This window comes from Sminthopsis crassicaudata, chromosome 4 (assembly GCF_048593235.1).
Source record: "Sminthopsis crassicaudata isolate SCR6 chromosome 4, ASM4859323v1, whole genome shotgun sequence".
NCBI lineage: Eukaryota > Metazoa > Chordata > Mammalia > Dasyuromorphia > Dasyuridae > Sminthopsis > Sminthopsis crassicaudata.
In genome coordinates this window covers 108,191,896-108,216,474 of record NC_133620.1, presented here as the reverse complement: position 1 = coordinate 108,216,474, position 24,579 = coordinate 108,191,896, and positions in this window count along the sequence as shown.

Here is a 24,579-nt window from a genome sequence, read left to right as displayed (position 1 = left end):
CCTCCCTTCTTTTTCCTCTCCACTGTAAAAGCCATTTCTAGCCTCTTTTATGGCAGATAATTTTGTGACATTGTATTTTTGACATTCTTTGCCACCTTTTAATGGGAAAAGTAGAAAATAAACAAATTGGAAGAGGTATAGCCCCCCCCCCAAAAAAAAACAACTTTAAGAATATCATATAATAAAGCTTCGCTTCACTTCTATATCTTTGACTTAAAAGTATTGTTTAAAAGTTACTAATATTTGAGGTATTTCAAATCATTTAGTTCCTTTTGTATCATTAAAGAAAATGTCATTTAAGATAATTAATGTTAAATATATGTATTATCACCTAATTCTTTGAAAATCAGTATTGCTTTTGTATAGTTAACTCCATTGGGACTCTTCATTTCACAGTTATTTGTGGTAGTTTATTTTCTTGTCTTTTTAATCATTGAAACCTCAGTTTCAGTGTCTTCTTGCTAATGTTTAAAGCCTAGAAAACTTAACCATTTCTGGGCTGCCTTCCTACCATGACTGCTTGTTTTCCACACATTTGTTTATATGATAACTGTTTTTTTTTAACATTAATTTTTCTTATCCATGCCTTTGTGAAGAATAGGATACAAATTTTTACCTTCCCCCACCATCTACAACACTAGAATAACTATCCTAATGATTTTTTACTATAGAAAGAGAAAGAAATATTACTGACCAAATCAGTAGACTTTTAAAAAAAATCTACAACAGTATACAGAGTCTTGGCTTTTATGGAAATATAAATGGAACTAGATTGGATCTTTCATTGATCTTTTTCTCTTTTGCTGATTTATTGATTTTTTGACCTGGTACTCCATTCTGATAGAAGTATCTTTTTTTCCCCAGGGTTATTATCTTGGGATATGTCTCTTTGCAAAAGAAAAATCTATTCTTCTTTCAAAACTTTACTCACATTTAGACAGGATTACTAAATTACTAGTAATGGGCACATGGAATTCTAAGAGTTATACTTATTTATATTTCAGACTGAAACCCCAGATTTTTGCTTCATTTACATTTCAGACAGAAATAATGAATTGTTTTTTCTCTAGAAATATTACCTTAGATAACTTTTTCTTTATCCAGATATTTAAATATGAGTATTAAGCTCTCATAACTTCTGGTTTCTCTTCTTTCTTGAGCCAAGTTATCTTGCCTCTTCAAACATTACCTAATGGCCAACATTGAGAACTTTTTGAATCAATGTCTTCTCTACTACCTCCTCCCTATTAGAAGATTACATATTTATCACACACTTCTTTTTCTTTCTTTTATAGCTCAGCAAATTGGATCTCAGGCAATTTATTTTTCAAATGGAAAACATTGTACAATTGAAAAGATACTGGACTAGGACTTGAGATTTTGAGTCAAGTCCCAGTTTTCCTACTAACTTGATATGGAAAAGGCAAATTTATCACTGGAGTTAATGTGGTATAATGGAAGGAATGCTAGATGGGGAGCCATCAAATCTGGGTTCAAATTTCATCTCTACTACTTAGAACCTATATGATTTTGGATAAGCCACTTAACCTCCAAGAGCTTTATTTTTCTTATCTATAAAATGAGGCTTTTGCTAATATTAGATAACTCTCCTTCCCAACATTAAATCTATGTATGATCAATCCCTAACCCTTTTAGTTTTAAGTTTATTGTTGTTCATAACAGAATGGGTAATGGAAAATCAATCTGATACAATCTTTCTAAGCCACTAGTTGTGTGTGGCTGAAGTTAACCTGTAGTTCATTGATAATTAGATAAGTAATGGGAAAGGAATATGTTTTAGAAGTATCTATTGAGCTAACCTTTTGGAAGATAAATTTTGTGCCAGTAGCAATTTTTGGTCTAGTAGAACATGGCCATTTGCACACATAAAAGCAAGTCACTCTGTCATATATTAAAAATAGTTTTTAAAGTGAATTTGTTTGTACTGTTCCTAGCAATATATTAATGATTTTTTTAATGAACTAAATTGTTTGCCTTTCATTAATCACTTAAAACTGGCAATATTTTACTTCTTTGTAGAACAAACTTTATAAAATGTTCAAATTGCAAACAATAAAATACCTTATTAACCCTGAAAATTTTTGAATTACATTTTTAATGTAGTTTGAAAAGGTAATACATAAAATGAGTATTCAGAAAAAATGCTACCTGTGTTTATTTTAAAGATAAAATGCAGACACTTGCTTCAAATCAGAAAATGGGACTAGAAATAGGACTCATTTTCCCTGACTGTGATTAGTTTTAAAGCTTTTTGGGGGTAGGAAAACATTGCTTGCATTTAAAAATACATCTTAATGTAATATATAAACATTCACAGCTATGAATCAATGAATAATATGCTCCCTTAAATAGAACTCCTATTCATATTTAGAAATAATCTTTTGAAAGTTAAAATATGCCCAGATTTTTTTATTTTAAATTTGCCAAATTAAGTTGGCTTGATGGATATTATAAGTATATAAGTGACAGTGTTTAAAGTTTTACAAAGTTATGTGGATAGTAGGAGTATTTTGCCCTCCTCCTTCCAATTCGGCTGACATGATTGCAAAGAGAAACAGAAAATACAAGTCATGGAAATTAACATTTTAGTGAAGTACAAAGATAATGATATTCCTCATTATCCCTTTAAGAAATATTAAAAAAAAAAAAAAAAACCTCCTCTGTGTTGGAAGGACAGCATGGCAATAGCCCACCAACCCCTGTAAATAGTAGAATAATGAAGGTGTAGGAGGCAAGAAATAATTTCATGGAATATAATCCTGGTACCTCTACTAGAATGTGGGAGTGGGATGCGGGGGGGGGGGGGGGGATGTTGAAGGAAGAGATGTTTTTCTTTTCCCCTCTCCACATCCTCCCATTGTCTTGAGTTTTGATGCCTTGGGAAGACCAATAAACCACTATGACATGTATTCTCTTCTAGCATGCCTAGAGAAAGGCAGCAATCCAGCAGCAAACAGACTCAATGACCATGATTTATGGTAATAAGAGAACAGAGCCACTGGAACATCAGAGAGTTCTAGTAAGCATAAGTCAAGCTTCACAGAGGACCAGACTTAGGAATTCCAGTTGTGTACCTGTCCAGCAGAGATGTTGTCCTCAGGGGCAAGCAGCATGAGGACACAGAGAAGAAAAAGAATATCAGGACTCTGAGGAATTAGAGGTTTGGCCACGAGTATCCCCTACATGAATACCTTCTATTAGTGTACTCTAAGCTTGTGTTCACTCATCATACTGACCCTATATTTATGGAAGGAAAAATTTCAATTTATGAGGAAAATACTATGTTTTAGCTGCTGTTGATACTATATAGTTTTGGTTTGCAGTTGAGCTAATTGCCTAACAAAAGTAAATTCACTGGTTGGGGCTTGTTTGGAACCTGTAAAAGTTAGCACTGTCTTCAGGATCTAACCTGCTATCCTGAAAGTGCTAAGTTAGGAAGATAACAAAGGAACAAAATATCAAAAAGCAGTGATTCCAAAAGAAATCATATAAAATGAGTACTGAGTTGAAACAATATTGTAGTCATTGTATAAGCAGAAATAAGTGACACTTTTGTATGGGACCAGGTCAAAGTAATAATTTTGAAAGTACTTTCTAAAAAATTAGCAATTCTATTAAGAAATTGGATAGTTAACCCCCCCCCCCTTCCTTACTGATTTTTTTAAATTAAAGCTTTTTATTTATAAAACATGCATGGGTAATTTTACAACATTGAAAACAACATTAAACAACATTAAAATTCTTACAAAGCCTTGTGTTCCAAATTATCCCCTCCTTCCCTCCATCTCCTCTTCTAGGTGGCAGGTAGTCTGTCTACTACATGTTAAATATGTTAAAAATCTATGTTAAATCCAATATATGTATACATATTTATACAGTTATCTTGCTGCATGAGAAAAATTAGATCAAGAAGAGAAAAAACTGGGAAAGAAAACAAAATGCAAGCAAACAATAACAGAAAGAGTGAGAATGTTATGTTGTGGTCCACGTTCAGCTCCCATGGACTTTTCTTTGGGTGTAGATGGCCCTCTTCATCCCTGAACAATTGGAATTAGTTTGAATCATCTCATTGTTGAAGAGTACCACATCAGATGGCTTACCTTTCAAAAGTTTAATCTCCTGATCACAAATTATTCAGAGATTTGTTGGCCACCTGATGAATCTTCCAAAGGTGATTCCTTGCATTAAGTAGAAAATTGAATATTTAGTCATTAGAAGCCAGTTAGGCTCTCTAACTACCTCCTATAAATGCTTAATACCTTTTACGGTTACAGAATTGTAAGCAAAATCTCTGTCGATTAGTAGGCAAATGGCTAAAATTGAAATACATGGAGGTAGTGGAATCTTACTGTATTGAATGGTAAATATTAAAAATTCAGAAAAGAATGAGAAGACTTAGATGAGTTGTTCAGAGTAAAGTAAGAAGAACAAGAAAGACAGCCCAGTTTCTACAGTATTGTACAGTATTGTATCCCTCTCCCCAAAAAACAGAATGCTAATTTTAATGATCAAGCTTGACCCTCAAGAAGAGTTGAGAAAAACAAAAGTTGGGGGTAGGGGGTATAGAATATGGCATATATTGGCGAGCTTGTTGATGTGTTGGTTGCTTTTGCTGAACTGCTTTTTCTTTTTCAATCTTAGTTAACAGGAGGAGGTTCACTGGGAATGGTCCTTGGAGGATATGATAAGGAAAAGATAGAGATCTAAAAATATCTCTTTTTAGTGATAATATGGATAAAGAAACTGGACCTGTAATTTCAGTGATCAAAAGAAGTTCTGGGTCAGGTAGTTCCCTGTTAGAAGGATATCTTTAGCATAAAATAAGTTTTTAAAATTGCTTAAGTGGAAGAAGTATTTATAACCTTTTTAAGTGTACTAAGTTGTTCTGAATATTATGTGAAGGTCATTGTGAAAGCTAGGTCCTCATAAAATTTACAGTTACAGAAACATAATCTTCTGAAAGTCAGCTGGAGTTTATTTAATATCTACCATATACCTATTGTACTAAGCTGTTATCTCAAATGAAATATTTGTAAAGTGTTTAACATGGTGACTGGCACTTAGTAGGCACTCAGTAAATTCCTGTTCCTTTCCTTATTGAGTACTAAACATCCTTGCCATGAGAGTCAGACTTTTAAAAAAATTATTATAGCTTTTTATTTGCAAAACATATGCATGGGTAATTTTTCAACATTGATCCTTGCAAAACCGACTGTTCCAACTTTCCCCCTCTTTTCTCCCATCCTCTCCCTTAGATGGCAGGTAGTCCAATACATGTTAAATATGTTATAGTATATGTTAAATCCAATACATGTATACATATTTATATAGTTATCTTGTTGCACAAGAAAAATCAGATCTAGAAAGAAAAAAAAAAAACCTGAGAAGGAAAACAAAAATGCAAACAAACAATAACAGAAAAAAGTGGAAATGTTATGTTGTTGTCCACATTCATTTCCCTTAGTTCTCTCTCTGGATGTAGCTGACTCTTCATTACTAAACAATTGGAATTGATTTGAATCATCTCATTGTTGAAGAGAGCCACATCCATCAGAATTTTGTTGTTACTGTGTATGATGATCTGGTTCTGCTCATTTCACTTAGCATCTTCACGTAAGTCTCTCCAGGCCTCTCTAAATTATCCTGTTGATTATTTCTTACAGAACAATATTTCATAACATTCGTATACCACAACTTATTCAACCATTCTCCAGTTGATGGGCATCCATTCAGCTTCCATTTCTAGCCACTACAAAAAGAGCTGCCACAAACATTTTTGCACATTTTTAAAATATGTATGCATACATATATATACATATGTAATTATATATAATATAATTATATTTTTTATATATACATATGTAATTATAGCTTTTTATTGACAAAACATATGCATGGGTAATTTTTCAACACTGACCCTTGCAAAAACTTCTTTTCCAACTTTTCCCCTTCTTCCCTCCACCCCTCTTCCCTAGATGGCAGATAATCCCATACCTGTTAAATACAATATATGTATACATATTTATACAGTTGTCTTGCTACACAAGAAAAATTGGATTTTTCTTCCCAGGTTATTTTTATCCCCTTTCCCTTCTTTAAGATCTCTCTGGGATATAAGCCCAGTAGTAGCACTGCTGGATCAAAGGGTATGCACAGTTTGATAACTTTTTGAGTATAGTTCCATATTGCTGTCCAGAATGGTTGGATCCATTCACAGTTCTACCAACAATGTATTGGTGTCCCACTTTTTCCACATCCCCTCCAACTTTCCTCATTATCTTTTCCTGTCATCTTAGCCAATCTGAGAGGTGTGTAATAGTATCTCAGAGTTGTTTTTATTTGCATTTCTTTGATCAATAGTAATTTGGAGCACCTTTTCATATGAAAAGTAAGACATTATTGACATTTATTTCTAGGTCTTTGGGGAGCCTGACACTTTAAATAGTTTACATTGCTGGCATATATTTCTAGCCCTAGGCAAACTGTAATAAAGATTTCATAGCCAGGAACAAACCTTATGACAATATCTTAAATATTCTTTGTGAGAGAGAGCTTGAAATGTATTAGTCACTGAAAGTCAGTCATTGGAATTCAAACAGTAAGGCAGGAGTTGCAGATAGGGATCTTGAAGGTGCCTTCCTTACCTGTAGTTTAAAGAGAATTTTTCAGTTTTTATACGCATGAAAAGGTTTTTTTTTTTTAAATGTCTTGTCTTGAGAAAAATCAGTGCTAATTAAGTTTTCAATTTTTATGAAATCAGAATTTCAGAAGAAGAGGAAGCTTTAGAAATCACCTGGGCTACTCTCTTTTTTATAGAAAAAGTACATAATAAGAATTTATATAATAGCAATCCAAATAAAAATGCTGATCTATTAGTAAAATCACATTTTGAGTATTTTAGTTCATAGTTTCTTAAAAGTACCAAAGATCATCTTATCTTTGGCCGCCTTGCTAAGGCCCATCCTGGAGAAGAAGTGGCAGAGTACTGAATCTGGAGCATAGACTCAAGTACAGATCCAACCTCAGATACTTATGTGATCTTCATTTATTCAGGTTCTACACCTTCCTTCTAAAGTATGTGAAAATCAAATGAAATAGTTGTAAAATTCTTATCATATTGCCTAGTACATAGTAGGGACTTAAAATTATTTTTCTTTCCTTCCCCATATGACCTTGATTCAGTACTCTCCTATCTTCAGCAGAATACAGACTTAATTATATTTTTGTTCTTTCCATAATCCTCAAACTCTCCCTATCGATTTCTTTCCTACCAACTTCACACAGGACCTAAGTTAACCTCCATCCTTAAACTTTCATTACACAGTTTTATCACCTCAAGCTATTCTCTATATCTCCTAACTTTCTTAACCAAACTCCTAAAAAATGCTATGTTCATTGCTTTTATTTCTAGTCCTTTCAGCTTTCTGCAGTCTGACTTCTAACTTTTCCCCCAGCTGAAGTTGCTTTTTCCAAAGTTAAAATCTTTAATTAATTTTAATGAATTAAATTTAATTAAGAGTTGATGTTCTTTCCCAGTCCTCATTCTTTTCAGCTTCTCTGCTTCATTTTAATTGTTGATTGTGGTCCTTCTACTTTCCTGGTTCTTTTCCTACTTAACTACTACACTTTTATCTCCTTTGCTGGTTTGTGAAATATGTTTCTCAATTGTAAGTGCTTCCCAGACTCTGCCCTGGACTCTTTTTTTCTTTTATGCTAGGTTCTTAATCTTTTTCATGTCATAGACCGTTTGACAACTTTGGACCACTTTTCAGAATGTTTTTACATGCATAAAATAAAATAACATAGGATTACAAAGGAAGCCAATATATTGACATAAAGGTGTAATTTTTCCTATTCAATTCACCCCACTCCCAAATTCATGGACCTTAGGTTAAAACCCCCTGCTCTACCCTGTCACTCTTAGTGACCTCAGCAACTTTCATGCCTTTAGTTATGATCTGCATATCCACTCCCAGTCTCCTTTGAGCTGCATCACCAATGACCTATTGGATATTTAAAGCTGGATTCCCTAAAGACACCTCAAAACTCAACCTATCCAAAACAGAAATCATTTTCTTTCTCCTTCAAACTCACTATTCTTCCAAATGTTTTGCTTTCTATTGATGATATGGTTTTTCTAATCTCTCAGGTTCCTAAACTTGGTGTTATCCTCAACTTCTTATCTAAACAGTTGCCATATCTTGCGTTTATTTCTACCTCCAAATCATCACAGATACCTGACCTTTTCTTTCTATTACAGTGATCCCCCTAGTTTAGACCCTCATCACTTCTGGCTTAGATTATGGCAAAGGCTTCCACATTGTTCTTTTCTACCTCAAATCAGTCCCCATAATCTTAATACACAGTACTGATAATGGGATTTCCCATAAATGCAGATATTGCTTCTAACATAAAATATACATTCCTTCATTTAGCTTTTAAAGCCCTTCACAGCTTATTCCCAACCTCTCTTTCCAGACTTGTGATCCTTTCCTTATTCTTCACAATGAGATTCCATAGCTTGTCTCTGTGTTTGCCCACTAACCATGTTCCCATGTCTGCAGTGGTCCTTGACACCCCCACCCCCACCCGGATTCAGAGTTCTATTCAAGGTTCAGTCCAAATACTGGTACCTAATGTAATGTTTCCTGATCCTCACAATTGCTAGTACTCTCTCCCTAATTTCTTTGTACTTATTTGTATATATTCTTTGGATATTCTTTATATGCTTACTTTTGTTGTTCTTGTGTCCTCTATAGAGAAAGTATACTTATAAACAAATATATTAGTAAGTATGCTAATAAATATGTTTATTGATTTGAGTTATCCTTTTATCTTGAGGCAAGGCAATATTTATAACTTTCTCCCCAATCTCTCCTTTAAAAATCTTTTTTTTTGAACCTATTCTGAAAGTATTCTTGAAAACATGGTCCTTTCACAGCTATTGCAATCTGGTTTTTTTCTAACGTCTACCCCAAATCCGTTGGATTTATTGATAGCTGACATTTATATAGCACTTTATAATTTTAAGAGTATTTTGTGTATATTTGTTTATTTGAGTTGCAAAACACCTCTGTGAATTAGATTAGTCCAGGTATTATTATCTACATGGATTTATAGTCAAGAGCCCTGCTGTTTCATAATGGTGTGACCTTTGAAGGTTACTTCATGTTTTGGGGCCTCAATTTCCTCATGTGTAAAATGAGGGAGTTGGACCTAATGATCTGTAAAGGCCCTTCCATTTCTAAAGTCTATAATCTTATGATGAGAAAAATGAGAAACAAAAGTCATATCAATACCAAGTGACTGAAATGAGGCAACTGGTGACATAGTAGATACAGAGCTGGATCTATAGTTAGGAAGACCAAATTTAAATCAAAACAAATCATTTAACTTCCTTCTGCCTCAGTTTCCTCATCATAAAACTTGGATAATAATGACATCTAACTTTCAGGATCATTGTGAGAATCAAAATAACCTTTTTTAAAATGTTATGAAAATCTTAAAAGTCCTATGTAAATCTTAGCTAACTACAAAATTTGCTCTAAAATCATGTCAACCATGTTTTCTGCCTCCATATAGAACACACCAGGAGAATGTCTGTTCTTTAATAAAACAATACTAAGGACATAAGAAGAAATGGGAATTGTAGGGGATAATAACTTTTAAAACAGATTTTATAAGGAACTGAAACAACTAGAAAAATACCACACCACAATTGGAACTTAGGTCAGATGCCTTAAAAAGAGAATAAAGTTAGCATGATAATGAGAGCTTATAGGGAAGGGATAAGATCAGAAAAGCCAAAACAGGAAATGAGTCAAGTGACAAAAGACAATTTTGGGGGGGAGGGAGGGATAGTGAAGCAGGACAACAGTGAGGAACCTTTATATAAGAAATAAGAAATAAAAGAAAAACTTTTGCCTTTTTAGGTAGTAAAGGAAAGTTGTTAATGGTACCAAACTTTTTGTTTTGTTGTTTAACTTCCATCTTTGCTAAAAACTTAATTTTTTTTTTTGCCTGGAAATACAAAATTATTAGATTACAATCATATTACTGGGAGGAGGGGAAAAATTAGGGCTTCCAAGTGAGAAAGGACTTAGATAATTAACCAAAAAGTCAAATTCATACTCTATCAAGGTGGTGTATGTGTGTGTATTTGTATATGTGTATTTATTAACCATTCACTATTTTCAGGATATTGTGCTAATTGTTAGAGATAAAAAGATGAAAGCAATCCTTGTCTTCATGAAGCTTATAGTCTAAAGGAGGAAATGTGTATAGAAAGCCAAATTGTTTTCTGTTTGTCCAGTTTTTTTTTTTAATTTGTCCTGGATCAATTAATTATTCAGATAAGAATAATAAAATATTGAATATTCTGATAAAAGATGAATAGGTATATTTTACATTTAAGCAGTACTTGATAATTTATCAGTACTTTTGCAGGTATTTTATCAATTTTTTTCCTAATTAGTATATTATTTTTTCAATTGCATGCAAAGATAGTTTTTCAACATTCACTTTTGTAAGATTTTGAATTCCAAATCTTTTTCCCCCTCCCCAAGACAGCATGCAATCTGATATAGGTTATATATGTACTATCTTTTTTTTTTTATAACATATTTCCATGTTTGTCATATTGTCTCACTTTGTTTATGACAGAAATTCTATAGAGATATATAGAGTGAATATAATCCTTGTTTTGTATTTGAGAAAACAAGTTTAGACAGAGCTAATAATTTGCTAAAAGTTGTTAATATATGTAGTGAGTGGTAAAACCAAGGCTAGAACTCTAGTTGTCTTATGTTTAGTCTTAGCACTCTATCCACAATGCCACATTGCCTCTCTAAGCTAGAGACAAACATAGATTCATAGTTGGAGATCTGGAAATGACTGTTCTACTTAAAGGTCATCTACTAAATGATCTCTTTCAGTCCTGGTCCTTTTCTGTTGTAAATCTATTTTTCTATGATCTTTTGAATCTCCTACACAATCTAGGCATTCTTTCTATAGTATCATTGATGATTTAAGTTCAATACTGCTAACAATTAAAAGACCTCTAGTAACTTTTTTGGTATATTCTGTACTTAGGGTTCAAATTCCATCTCTGTTCACACAATGTATTCACAGAAGGCCCCAACACATACATTAGATCAGACAATCAAAAGTGTAAACTAGATGTGAATAAGCTTTAAATCAGTTTGAAAGGATTACCAACCTTTGACTTTTGTATGAAGGCAAGTGTAGGAAATCTTGTGAATGGCAGAATAAAATCAATTATAATCCTAGCCATGTGAATAAAAATAGCAGTTAGCTCAGTTTGTGAATCAGTCAACCTATAAACCAGTCTACTAGTGGAATAATCTCCACTTCAAAGTACTCCTATTGAGAGAGTTGAGGTGAAGTCCCAGAGAAGGAAATATTCCTAGAGGAAATGAAAAGAGAATAATTTCATTCAAGAAAGATGAGAAGGAAGTTTCATTATAGGCATAAAGGAAAATCTTCATAGAGGTAGAGGGAGGGAAGGATTAATTTGGAGAGAGATGTAGGAGAATTTGACTGTATGGTAGACAAGTGGGTACTAAGGTTGAACAAGTTGTACTAAGGTATAAGTTGGAGCCAGATTTTTTAAATTATCAGACTGAAAAATTTATATATCCTATAGGTAGTAAGGGGCTGCTAAAGGTTTTGATACACAGGTATAGTTAGATTGGTTAGATCTCATGGTTATATTTCAGCCATGATATTATTTTATCAGCTATATGAAGGATGAATTGGTGAAAAGAGAGACTAGAAGCAGAGATCAAGTTGAAAAATTTCAATATTTCACACTAGATACTATGGCCTAGTTGGGTGTAGAATTATATATGGAGAGCTGTAGGAGCTAGTATTTCATAGGTAAAATTTTTAAAATGTGGTAGCTATTTGGATGTGATAGTTAAGTCAAAGATGACTTCAAAGTTTTGAGTCTGAGTAACTGGGAGAAGGTTAAATATTTTGACCACATAATGAGAAAATGGAGTTTGTTGGAAAAGAGCCTGATGTTGGAAAAGATTGAAAGCAAAAGGATAAGGGGACACCAAAGGATGTTATGTATAGATTGTTTCCATAGCTATGGAAACAGTGAATATGAGTTTGGACAGACTTTGAGAGAACAGAAGTATCTGGTGACCATAGCCTATGGAATCATGAATAATTGAACTACAGACAAGATTGGGAGAATGATTGTGCTCTTAAAAGAAATTTACTAGGAAAAAAAGCCTGGTTTAAGGAACGTTGATGAGCTTAGTTTCAAATAGAGAAAAACTTTCAATTAAAGACTTTAGATTAAGAGCTGAATAATCTTTGGATGAATGAGAATGACTTACCAGAAGAGTGTTCCAATGGCTAAAGAAAATTGGTCATGCCTTATAGGTCCGTGAAAAATAAAAAACAATTCTGAAACCATGAAAAATAACATGTTGGAAGAGAGACTTTGAGGATCTGGCTCTGGAAAATAACTAGCAGATACATCCAGAGCTAGTCAGGGACTAGCAGCAAAGGAAAAAGAAAGTTGAATTGAGACCCACCAGCCTCAGAGACACTGCCACCAGCTGTACTCACCTCCTCAAAGACCAGGAGTCATTCTGAGAGACTGCTCTTCCTCCCACTTCTCTTATCAATTCACTAGCAGACACTGTAGTTCTTTTTCCAAACATTTCTAGCAAACTAAATTTTGCCAGAACCACAAAGAGACTAGGATTTAACTAGAGATTAAAATAATTGTATGTTAAGACAAAACTAAACAGCCTTGGAATGATTTTTAATGTACTCATAACTTTTTTAGAATCTAATATAAACTTCCTAAAGCAGTGGAGAAAGCAACCATAGACCTTAGGCTTAAAGGGTACTAGTTAATATAAAAGGTATTACTCAAGTATTTAATACTGTATGATGAATTGAAACTTAATATAAGCAGTTCCAAATTAGGAATTTACATTATATTTCATGATACATTAATATATTAATAATCTTTGATTTTGTGGGTGTGAAATTGCAGGTCCTAATTACTCTGTAACTTACTAGTTATAGCTTAGAGAATTACCTGAAGCTCAGAAAGGTTCTGTGACAAGGCCCAGACTTGACCCTAGTCCTTGCTGACTCTTACTTCATCAGTCTTTGTAATAATTATAATAACAACAATAACTAATATTTACATAGTGCTTACTAGGGTGCCAGTAACTGCTAAGTACTTCACAATTATTATCTTATTTGATCCCCAACCTTGGGAGGTAGATGCTATTATCATGCCCTCTTATAGGCGGGGAAACTGAGGCAGAAGTTAAGTGACTTGCTCAGGATCACACAATTATCATCTGAGATTATATTTGAAGTCTCTTCCTGATTCTAGGCCAGGGACTATATCCATTATGCAACCTAGATGACTCATCATGCTAATATTACCTCTGATGCTGACTGCAGAATTAAAGAATAAATAGGTATAGAGACTAGACCCCTAATTTCATTGTTGTGGGGAACTTCCAGATAATATCTATTCCAGCCTTTTATTTAAAAATATAATATACTTATGTTGAAGTCATTGAATGCTTTTGTATATTTTGCTCCTAATTTTTTTCATAATTTTAAGTAAATCTTAATCTGCCTCTCAGTTACTTTTTTTAAATTTTAATTTGGGATAGTAATATATCATAGCATTGCCTTCAAAGGGGAATTAATGAGAATAAATGTAATAATACTTTAAAAGTTTAATTTTCTGTTTTTGGTATGATAGTCAAATATTGTCTAGTAAGGAGTACATTCTCTAGTGAAGGGGTCAACATGTAAACAACTAGGTGCATACAAGCTATGTACAGGATAAATTGGAGATAATCTACAAAGGAATGATTTTGGAATTAAGGTAAAGGGTCTTGAGTCCATGTCTAAATAGGATGCAATGAAGGAAAACTGGGGACATTTATTTTATAGAAGATTCAAGGAAGATAGGATAGTTATCTTTAGGTATTTGTGGAGGGGGATTATATTTCTCTGTTTGGTTTCAATAAGAAGAAGTGGTATTAATAGGAGTAGAAATTATTATAAAGACATAATTGTAGACCTGATATCAGAAAGAATTTCCCAACAATTAGTGCCATTCAAAAGTGGAATGAACAGCTCTGAGAGGTGGTGGGTTCCCCCTTCTTGGGTGTTTAACCTGAAGCTGACCACTTGCTGGGTCTGTTCCAACTGAGATTTCTCTTGTGTATTACTGAATGACCTCTGAGTTCTCCTCCAATTCTTACCATTCTCATAGACTTTCTAGTGTGGGACAACTTGCTAAAGATCACACTCTGCTGGCTTGGTTTTTGGTAACTCAGCCAGGGTCATCTTTGTGCCATGATGAGGCATCAGAATAAGATTTTCTTGTATTAGGATATTTATTTATACGTCTAAACTGCCTTATTTAATCTCAGTTGTGGTGACGGCATCTCAGCTTTTTTCTTTATTGTTGGATTTCGTATATCAGCCTACAGGTTAGAAGGGTTAATGCAAGAAAAGCAGAAATTCCTTTTCTCCTGGTAAAATTATATAACTATAAATTATAGAATACCACAACCCAAATTACAGGTAAGCAAAGGGCAGTAGAAAAATACATGGTGGATTGAAGTATGCTGCTGAATATTCCTATTTAATTAGGATAACACCTGATAAATTCTAAGCCCTCATGAGAAATAATTCCTATATTCAAGGAACTGGGGAATAGAGTATATATATATATATATATATATATATATATATATATATATATATATATATATATATATATCAGCAAATGCAAGTGAGTTTGAAGAAAAAGAGCATGGACAACAGTTTAGGGAATTAAGAAAGCATAACAGATAGCTTCTAAGCTTCACTCTAAAAGAAGCTCAGATTCTGAGAGGGGGCTGTGAGGACAAGGTGCATTCCAGGAATGGGAGATAGTTTCTGTGATAGGATACTGAGTTTAGAAAGCAGCAAATAAGCTAATTTGGGTGAAAAATAGACTTCTTGAAGTAGAATAATGACTTGAATGTGAGAAATGCAAGACATGTGCCATCTGCAAAGGAGGTGGCCCAGTTATGCAGCAAAAATATGGCACAACAAATGGATAAGCCTGAGTGTTCCATTTACAAAGTATTAAAACACTTCCAACCCATTGGATGGATCTTCTCTGGGCTTTTTACTGAAAGATATCTATAGATAAGAATCACCTGTTGAAAAAGGGTAACTATTAGTTGTGATCTATTCTGGTAGGTACCCATCCTGAGGGGATTATAGATCTATTAAAATATTCAAGTAATTCTTGTGCTGGGCTAATTCATTACTACATAGTATTCACAAATATGCAATGGAGACAGTATGGTTAAATAACAGTTATTCTGAAAAATACTAGTACTTAGCAGATTTACTGTCTAGTCCTGAATTTCTGGATTTGAGCTCTCTAGATAGCAAAGAAAGCTTTCGAGAGAAAATAATGTAAATAGGCCAAGAGATTTTCATCCATCTACAGCAACCAGATTAAATCAGTTTCTTTGATCCATAATCAGTGATTATCTCCTTTTCACTGTCCCTTTTAAAATAAACAATCTCCTTAGGATGGGAATGGTCAGTACCAAAATACTTTTGAGGAGGTACAGGGTGAAAGGAGAGAGAGAATAAATGGGAGGAAATACAAATAGCAATAGTAATTGTAAAAAGAATTACAAAGCAAGTTTGTCTGATAAAAGGCCTTATTTCTCAAATAGGAACTGAGGGAACTGAGTCAAATTTGTAAAATAATAATAAAAAAAGAGCCATGCCCCATTTGACAAATGATCAAAAGATATGATTTGTGCCCAGAGGACTATAAATTCATTATAATATCACTATTGCCATGAATACCAAAAGGGATTTGGGGGAAAAAAAGGAAAATGACCTATTGGTATAAAAAATATTTATAGTAATTTTCTCCATCAATTGAAGAATGATTTAAACTATGGTATGGATGGAATGATGGAATGTTTATGATGAAATATTATTCTATGGAAAATGATGAGCAGGGTCTGGCAGAAAAAAACAAACACAAAGAAATAAACCTGGAAAATCCTCTATGAAATCAAGCAAAGTGAAATGTACTATATACAAAGTAATAGCAATATTCTGGGATGACCAGCTGTGAATGATATTACTATTCTCAATAGTATAATCATTCATGACTACTTTGAAAAACTTATGATGAAAAATTGTATCCATACCCAGAGAAGGAAATGACTGTGTCTGAATACAGATTGAAACATTCTCTTTCTCTCTCTTTTTTTTTAAACTTAATTTTTGAGGGGTTTATTTTCATTAGAGTGGGAGATCTATGTTTCCCCCCCACAACTTGACTTTTATTTAAATGTTTTGCAAAGCTTCACTAGTGGTTTCTTAATTGTTGGTGTGGATAAGGGAGAGACTCTAGAACTCAACAATTTTTAAAACAAATGTAAAATTATTTTTGTTTTTCATGTTACTGGGGAAAAATTAAATAAACAAAATAGAATAAAACAAAACAAAAAAAATGATCAATCTCCAATCCTAGAAATATTTAGAAATGTGCACCTTATTACCCCCCTAATCCAAAGACCAAATCCCCTTATAACAAATACAGTTGCAACCAGTCATTGGTAAACATTCCCCAAGTCTAATTAAATGATACTTATTTTAAGCAATATTCAATACTGCAATATTATTGCATATTGCAATAATATTTAAAACCTTTATAACAAAAGACATGGAGGATACAGTCTCTTATAGTTATTATTAGCAAGATTCAATCACATACTATGGCACTATTATCCTTTCATAAAGGAAAGAAGTCCTAGCTTCTGACCAGCTTTTTGCTACTATAAAGTAATGCTGTGAATAGAGAACTCTGCTAGCTTCTAAGACCACAACAATAGTCAACTAGTTGCAATAGAGCAAAAATAGTCCCATAGGCTAAACTAAGAAAGATGTGGGTGACCACTATTCTTTCAAAAGTCCAGTTCCCACGTACTTTATTTTTAGCTGGTTTTAGTAAGCCTTAGTAAATACTTCATTTACAGATCCTTCTCACTGAGTAACACTATAAGGAAAGGAACTGAAGCATGTGATTTCCTTCAATGTACCATGAGCATTATTATAAGCATTATGGATGATGTGATCTGCCAACTCTGGAAAGTCCATAGTTGATTGGTGAGGATGACTTGTATTTCTGAATTGCCTAATCTGATAGAAAGCTATTGACTAACAATTTATTGCATAAAGAAATTTCACTTAGGAATGCATTTATCATTCTGAAATCTTTATTTCCATTTCACAGTAACAGTACACAAGAATGAGAATATTGGCAGGAAGAAGAATGTAGAAAGGAAATAGTACATTTCATAACAAAAGTAGAAATCTTTGTTGTCTTTCTCAAATTGATTCCCTATCCATTTAAGTTATTTTGAAAAAAAGTGCAATCTATATCATGATTATATCAACAAAACCATTTATTTAATCACTTGGTAATTTCCTTTTAACATTAAAAATTATTTCTACATGAGCCTTTACAAATTAAAATCAGCATTTTTGCCCAATTTTTCATCTTTACCAGGTATAGAGTCTATATTTGTATTGACCAGGATATTGTGAAAATATAACTACTGTTTTGATCATTTGATCAGTAAAGACTACCAAATCAAATTGTAATTTAGATTTAAAGAAATTTCTTTGGAGGTTCAAATTATCTGACTTGGCCATATGTGTCGATTATTTTAACTGGATTCTTTCCAGATTTCCATTTTATTTGAGTGATATGACTATATAGTCTAAAAAGGCAGCTTGCTGAGCAAGATAAAAAGCTGCAAAGATATAGAAATATTCGGAGAGGCATAACTTCCAGGAATAGGGAGTTGATAGACCCACTATTCTCTGCCCTCATCAGACTTCATCTATTGATGTAAGAACAAAAAAGAAACTACAAGAGTTTTTATTGGAGCTAATATACCAGCTGCTACCACCATTTCTCTGATATCTAAACATAACATCAACCAAAAACTCAAATAAAAGAATTTATTGCTTACTATCCTCATGCATGAAGGCAGCTAGGCAAGATAGTAGATAAATCATCAAGCCTAGAATTGGAAAGACTCATCTTCCTGAGTTTAAATCTAGCCTCAGCCATTTTCTAATTATTTGATCTTGTGCAAGTCCCTTAACCCTGTTTGCCTCCTTTTCTTTGTTTGTAAAGTGAGCTGGAGAAGGAAATGGCCAACCACTTTGGTATCTGTGCCAAGAAAGCCCCAAATGGGTCACAGAGCATCAGACACTACTGGAATGACTGAACAACAATGGCCTCATAAAATGCTTTAATAGCACTTTACTAAAATCATTGAAGAAAAGCAAAGGAATTAGCTCAGTATTCCACTAATCTGTGCCACAGATATGCTTTAAAATCTGGTTGGAGAAAGGAAGAGAGACTGACTAAAGCACTTGAATCTAATTAGGCTATACAATAAAGAAAACTGTTGGTCAGGGGAGTTACCTCATCAGTTTGATGATATTGTGCCTGACTCTTCAGGGCCCTATTTGGGATTTTTTTGGTACAGCTACCAAAGTGATTGGCCATTTTCTTCTCTACCTATTTTTACAGACAAGGAAAAGGAGGCAAACAGGGTTAAGGGACTTACTTAGGGTCATACAGCTAATGAGTGTAAATGCTTACACTGAAATTTTAACAATTGGCTTTTGAGAACTGGTATATCAATTTTTAGTAGACTATGATGAGTATTTTTGGACATCTAGGTGGCACAGTAAACAGAATACCAGGACTGGAGTCAGGAGCACTCATCTTCCTTCTAGCTGTGTGATCCTGGGCAACTCCCAGATTTCCTCAGTTTCCTAATCTGTAAAATGAACTGGATAAGGAAATAGCAAACCACTACAGTATCTTTGTCAAGAAAACTCCAAAGGGAGTCATGAAGAGTCAGATGTCATTGAGCCAATTGAACAATATGAGTCCTTTATGTGCTTGCTCCATCTCCTTAAATTGGATATTTATTGTTCTCTCGAGCCCTTATGTGAGAGCTGAGAACACTTTTATCCCCATCTTTAAAAACCTAGACTTGAGCTACCTTTGAGGCTATATTCTGAGATTTCCCAAAGAAAACTTGTAAAAGGCAAAAATGAACCAGGGACTATGGTTTGGAGAGCCTCCTTCACATAAGCTTTTAGAGTTTGGGTTTCTAGGGCACAGACAATGCAAGACAGAATATGATAAGTACTGTAAGATATGTATAAACTGTTCCTTTTAAGGGATGGAGGGAGGGGGCAAGGAAGAGGGAAGAAAGGGAAAGAAAAAGAAAAGGAGCAAGATCATATCTCATGATTTTATCAGGGAAGTTTCATTAAAGAGCTGTTTTTGAACAAGATTGTAAAGGATGCATAGCTTTTAGATAAGAGATAAAATATATAAATGAAAGTGGGAAGAAAGAAAAGCATGAAGCATCATTTGAAAACAAGTTGGGACCAAAATATGGAGGGGCTTGAATTATAAGATGAAGAGTTTGGGCTTTGACAGTAGAAAACTGTGCCCTTGAGTGATATCTTTATCCAGGCCAGCTGCTGGTTTTAATTGTCCTATCTTAGGTTCTTTCCTCTTCTGTCTCTATTCTGTCCTTTGGTGATTTCACAATTCCCATGGACTCAATTATCATATCTATGTAGATAATTCATAGATGTATATAATTAGCCTTTTTAAAAAGAGATTGGGATTTATTTTTTAATTAATTTTATAATTATAACATTTTTTTGACAGTACATATGCATAGGTAATTTTTTTTTTTACAACATTATCCCTTGTACTTCCTTCTGTTACGAATTTTCCCCCTCCTTTCCTCCACCCCCTCCCCTAGATGGCAGGCATTCCCATTCATATTAAATATCTTATAGTATATCCTAGGTACAATATATATGTGTAGAACCGAATTTTGTTGTTGTTGTTGCAAAGGAAGAATTGTATTCGGAAGGCAAAAATAATCTGGGAAGAAAAACAACAACAACAACAACAAAAATGCTCCCAGTTTACACTCATTTCCCAGTGTTCCTTTTCTGGTTGTAGCTGATTCTGTCCATCATTGATCAATTGGAATTGGATTAGCTCTTCTCTATGTTGAAGATATCCACTTCCATCAGAATACATCCTCATACAGCATTATTGTTGAAGTGTATAATGATCTCCTAGTTCTGCTCGTTTCACTCGGCATCAGTTGATGTAAGTCTCTCCAAGCTTCTCTGTATTCTTCCTGTTGGTCATTTCTTACAAAACAATAATATTCCATAACATTCATATACCATAATTTACCCAACCATTCTCCAATTGATGGAAATCCATCATTTTCCAGTTTCTAGCCACTACAAAAAGGGCTGCCACAAACATTTTGACACATACAGGTCCCTTTCCCTTCTTTAGTATTTCCTTGGGATATAAACCCAGTAGTAGCACTGCTGGATCAAAGGGTATGCACATTTTGATAACTTTTTGGGCATAATTCCAGATTGCTCTCCAGAATATTTGGATTCTTTCACAACTCCACCAACAATGCATCAGTGTCCCAGTTTTTCCACAGCCTCTCCAACATTCCTTATCTATTCCTGTCATTTTAGCCAATCTGACAGGTGTGTAGTGGTATCTCAGAGTTATCTTAATTTTCATTTCTCTGATCAATAGTGATTTAGAACACTCTTTCATATGAGTGGAAATAGTTTTAATTTCATCATCTGAAAATTGTCTGTTCATATCCTTTAATCATTTATCAATTGGAGAATGGCTTGATTTCTTATAAATTAAAGTCAATTCTCTGTATATTTTGGAGATGAGGCCTTTATCAGAACCTTTAACTATAAAAATATTTTCCCAATTTGTTACTTCCCTTCTAATCTTGTTTGCATTAGTTTTGTTTGTGCAAAAACTTTTTAATTTGATGTAATCAAAATTTTCTATTTTGTGATCAATAATGATCTCTACTTCTCTTTTGGACACAAATTCCTTCCTCTTCCACAAGTCTGAGAGGTAAACTATCCTATGTTCCTTTAACTTATTTATGATTTCGTCCTTTATGCCTAAATCTTGGACCCATTTTGATCTTATCTTAGTATATGGTGTTAAATGTGGGTCCATTCCTAGTTTCTGCCATACTAATTTCCAGTTTTCCCATCAGTATTTGTCAAATAATGAATTCTTATCCCAAAAGTGGGGATCTTTGGGTTTGTCAAACACTAGATTGCTATTTTTATTCACTATCTTGCCCTGTGATCCTAATCTATTCCACTGACCAACTAGTCTATTTCTTAGCCAATACCAAATGGTTTTGGTGACTGTTGCTTTATAATATAGTTCTAGATCAGGTACAGCTAGACTACCCGACCTTTTGATGTTCCATATGAATTCTGTTGATATTTTTTCTAGGTCATTAAAATAGTTTCTTGGGAGTCTGATTGGTATGGCACTAAATAAATAGATTAGTTTAGGGAGTATTGTCATCTTAATTATATTCGCTTGGCCTATCCAAGAGCACTCAATGTCTTTCCAATTATTTAAATCTGACTTTATTTTTATGGCAAGTGTTCATAATTTTACTCATATAATTCCTGACTTTCCTTTGGTAGATATATTCCCAAATATTTTATACTATCGACTGTTATTTTGAATGGAATTTCTTTTGTATCTCTTGCTCTTGGATTGTATTGGTAATGTATAAAAATGCTGAGGATTTATGTAGATTTATTTTGTATCCTGCAACTTTGCTAAAGTTCTGAATTATTTCTAATAGCTTTTTAGCAGAGTCTTTGGGGTTCTCTAAGTATACCATCATGTCATCTGCAAAGAGTGATAGTTTGATTTCCTCATTTCCTACTCTAATTCCTTGAATCTCTTTCTTGGCTCTTATTGCCAAGGCTAGTGTTTCTAGTACTATATTGAATAGTAATGGTGATAATGGGCAACCTTGTTTCACTCCTGATCTTACAGGGAAAGGTTCCAGTTTATCGCCATTACATATGATGTTTACTGACGGTTTTAAATACATGCTCCTTATTATTTTAAGGAATAGTCCATTTATTCCTATATTCTCAAGTGTTTTTAGTAGGAATGGATGTTGGATTTTATCAAATGCTTTTTCTGCATCTGTTGAGATGATCATATGGTTTTTATTAATTTGATTATTGATATGGTCAATTATACTAATAGTTTTCCTAATATTAAACCAGCCCTGAAGTCCTGGTATAAATCCTATTTGATCATAGTGTATTATCCTGGGGATGATTTTCTGAAGTCTTTTTGCTAATAATCTTATTTAAGATTTTAGCATCAATGTTCATTAAGGAGATTGGTCTATAGTTTTCTTTCTCAGTTTTCAATCTACCTGGTTTAGGTATCAGTACCATGTCTGTGTCATAAAAGAAATTTGGTAGGACTCCTTCAATCCCTATTTTTTTCAAATAGTTTATATAGCATTGGAGTTAGTTGTTCTTTAAATGTTTGGTAGAATTCACATGTAAATCCATCTGGTCTTGGGGATTTTTTCTTAGGGAGTTGGTTAATAGCTTGTTCTATTTCTTTTTCTGAAATGGGACTATTTAGGTTACTTACTTCTTCCTCTGTTAATCTGGGCAAGCTATATTTTTGAAGGTATTCTTCCATTTCATTTAAGTTATCGAATTTATTGGCATAAAGTTGAGCAAAGTAGCTCCTAACTATTGTTCTAATTTCCTCTTCATTAGTGGTGAGTTCTCCCTTTTCATTTTCAAGACTAACAATTTGCTTTTTCTCTTTCCTTTTTAAAATCAGATTTACTAAGGGTTTTTCTATTTTGTTGGTTTTTTCATAGAACCAACTCTTAGTTTTATTAATTAATTCAATAGTTTTTTTATTTTATTTTATTAATCTCACCTTTTAATTTTAGAATTTCAAGTTTCGTGTTTGTCTGGGGGTTTTTAATTTGTTCCTTTTCTAGCAATTTTAGTTGTAAGCCCAATTCGTTCACCACTCTCTTTCTCTATTTTATGCAAGTAGGACTCTAGAGATATAAAACTTCCCCTTATTACTGCTTTGGCTGTATCCCACACATTTTGGCATGATGTCTCATTATTGTCATTTTCTTGGGTGAAGTTATTAATTATGTCTATGATTTGCTGCTTTACCCAATCATTCTTTAGTATAAGATTATTTAGTTTCCAATTATTTTTTGGCCTATTTTCCCCTGGCTTTTTATTAAATGTAATTTTAATTGCATTGTGGTCTGAAAAGGATGCATTTACTATTTCTGCCTTACTGCATTTGATTTTGAGGTTTTTATGTCCTAGTACATGATCAATTTTTGTATAGGTTCCATGAACTGCTGAGAAGAAAGTATTCTCCTTTCTGTCTCCATTTAGCTTTCGGCAAAGATCTATCATATCAAACTTTTCTAGTATTCTATTTACCTCTTTGACTTCTTTCTTATTTATTTTGTGGTTTGATTTATCTAATTCTGAGAGTGCAAAGTTGAGATCTCCCACTATTATACTTTTGCTGTCTATTTCTTTTTGCAGCTCTCTTAATTTCTCTTGTAAGAATTTAGATGCTGCACCACTTGGTGTGTATATGTTTAATATTGATACTGCTTCATTATCTATGCTACCCTTTAGCAGGATATATAATTCCCTTCCTTATCTCTTTTAATTAGATCAATTTTTGTTTTTGCTTGATCTGAGATGAGGATGGCTACCCCTGCTTTTTTGGCTTCACCTGAAGCATAGTAGATTCTGCTCCACCCTTTTACTTTTATTCTGAATGTATCACACTGTTTCAGGTGTGTTTCCTGTAAACAACATATAGTAGGATTCTGACTTTTAATCCAGTCTGCTAACTGCTTCCTCTTTATGAGGGAGTTTACCCCATTCACATTTATGGTTAGAATGACTAATTCTATATTGCTTGCCATCCTGTTAACCCCTGCTTATGCTTTTCTCCTTTCCTTCCCTCTTACCCCACTACCCAGTATTAAACTTGTGAACACCACTTGCTTTTCACAGCCCTCTCTTTTTAGTATCCCTCCCCCACCTTAAATTCCCTCTTCCTATTTTATCCCTTTTTCTCACAATTTCTGTACTGCCTTCCCCTTAGCTTACTCCTTCCCTCTCACTTTTCAATGAAGTGGAAGAAATTTCACCATAAATCGAATATGTCTATTGATTCACACTATGTTCATCTCCCTCCTTTCTTTCTCTCAGATATAATAGGTTACCTTTGCCTCTTCATGAGATGTAGTACCACCACTTTACCCTTTTTTTATGATATAATTTCCTTTCCACCTCTAGTTTCTAGGACAAATTATACATGTGTTCTTTACATATCTTTATGGCAGAAATATAGTTCTCAAGATTTCTTTTTACCTTTTTAGAAATCTCTTGAGTTCTGTATTTGAAGATCAAACATTTTGTGTAGGTCTGGCTTTTTCATCAAGAATAGATGGAATTCATTTATTTCGTTAAATGTCCATCTTCTTCCCTGGAAAACGA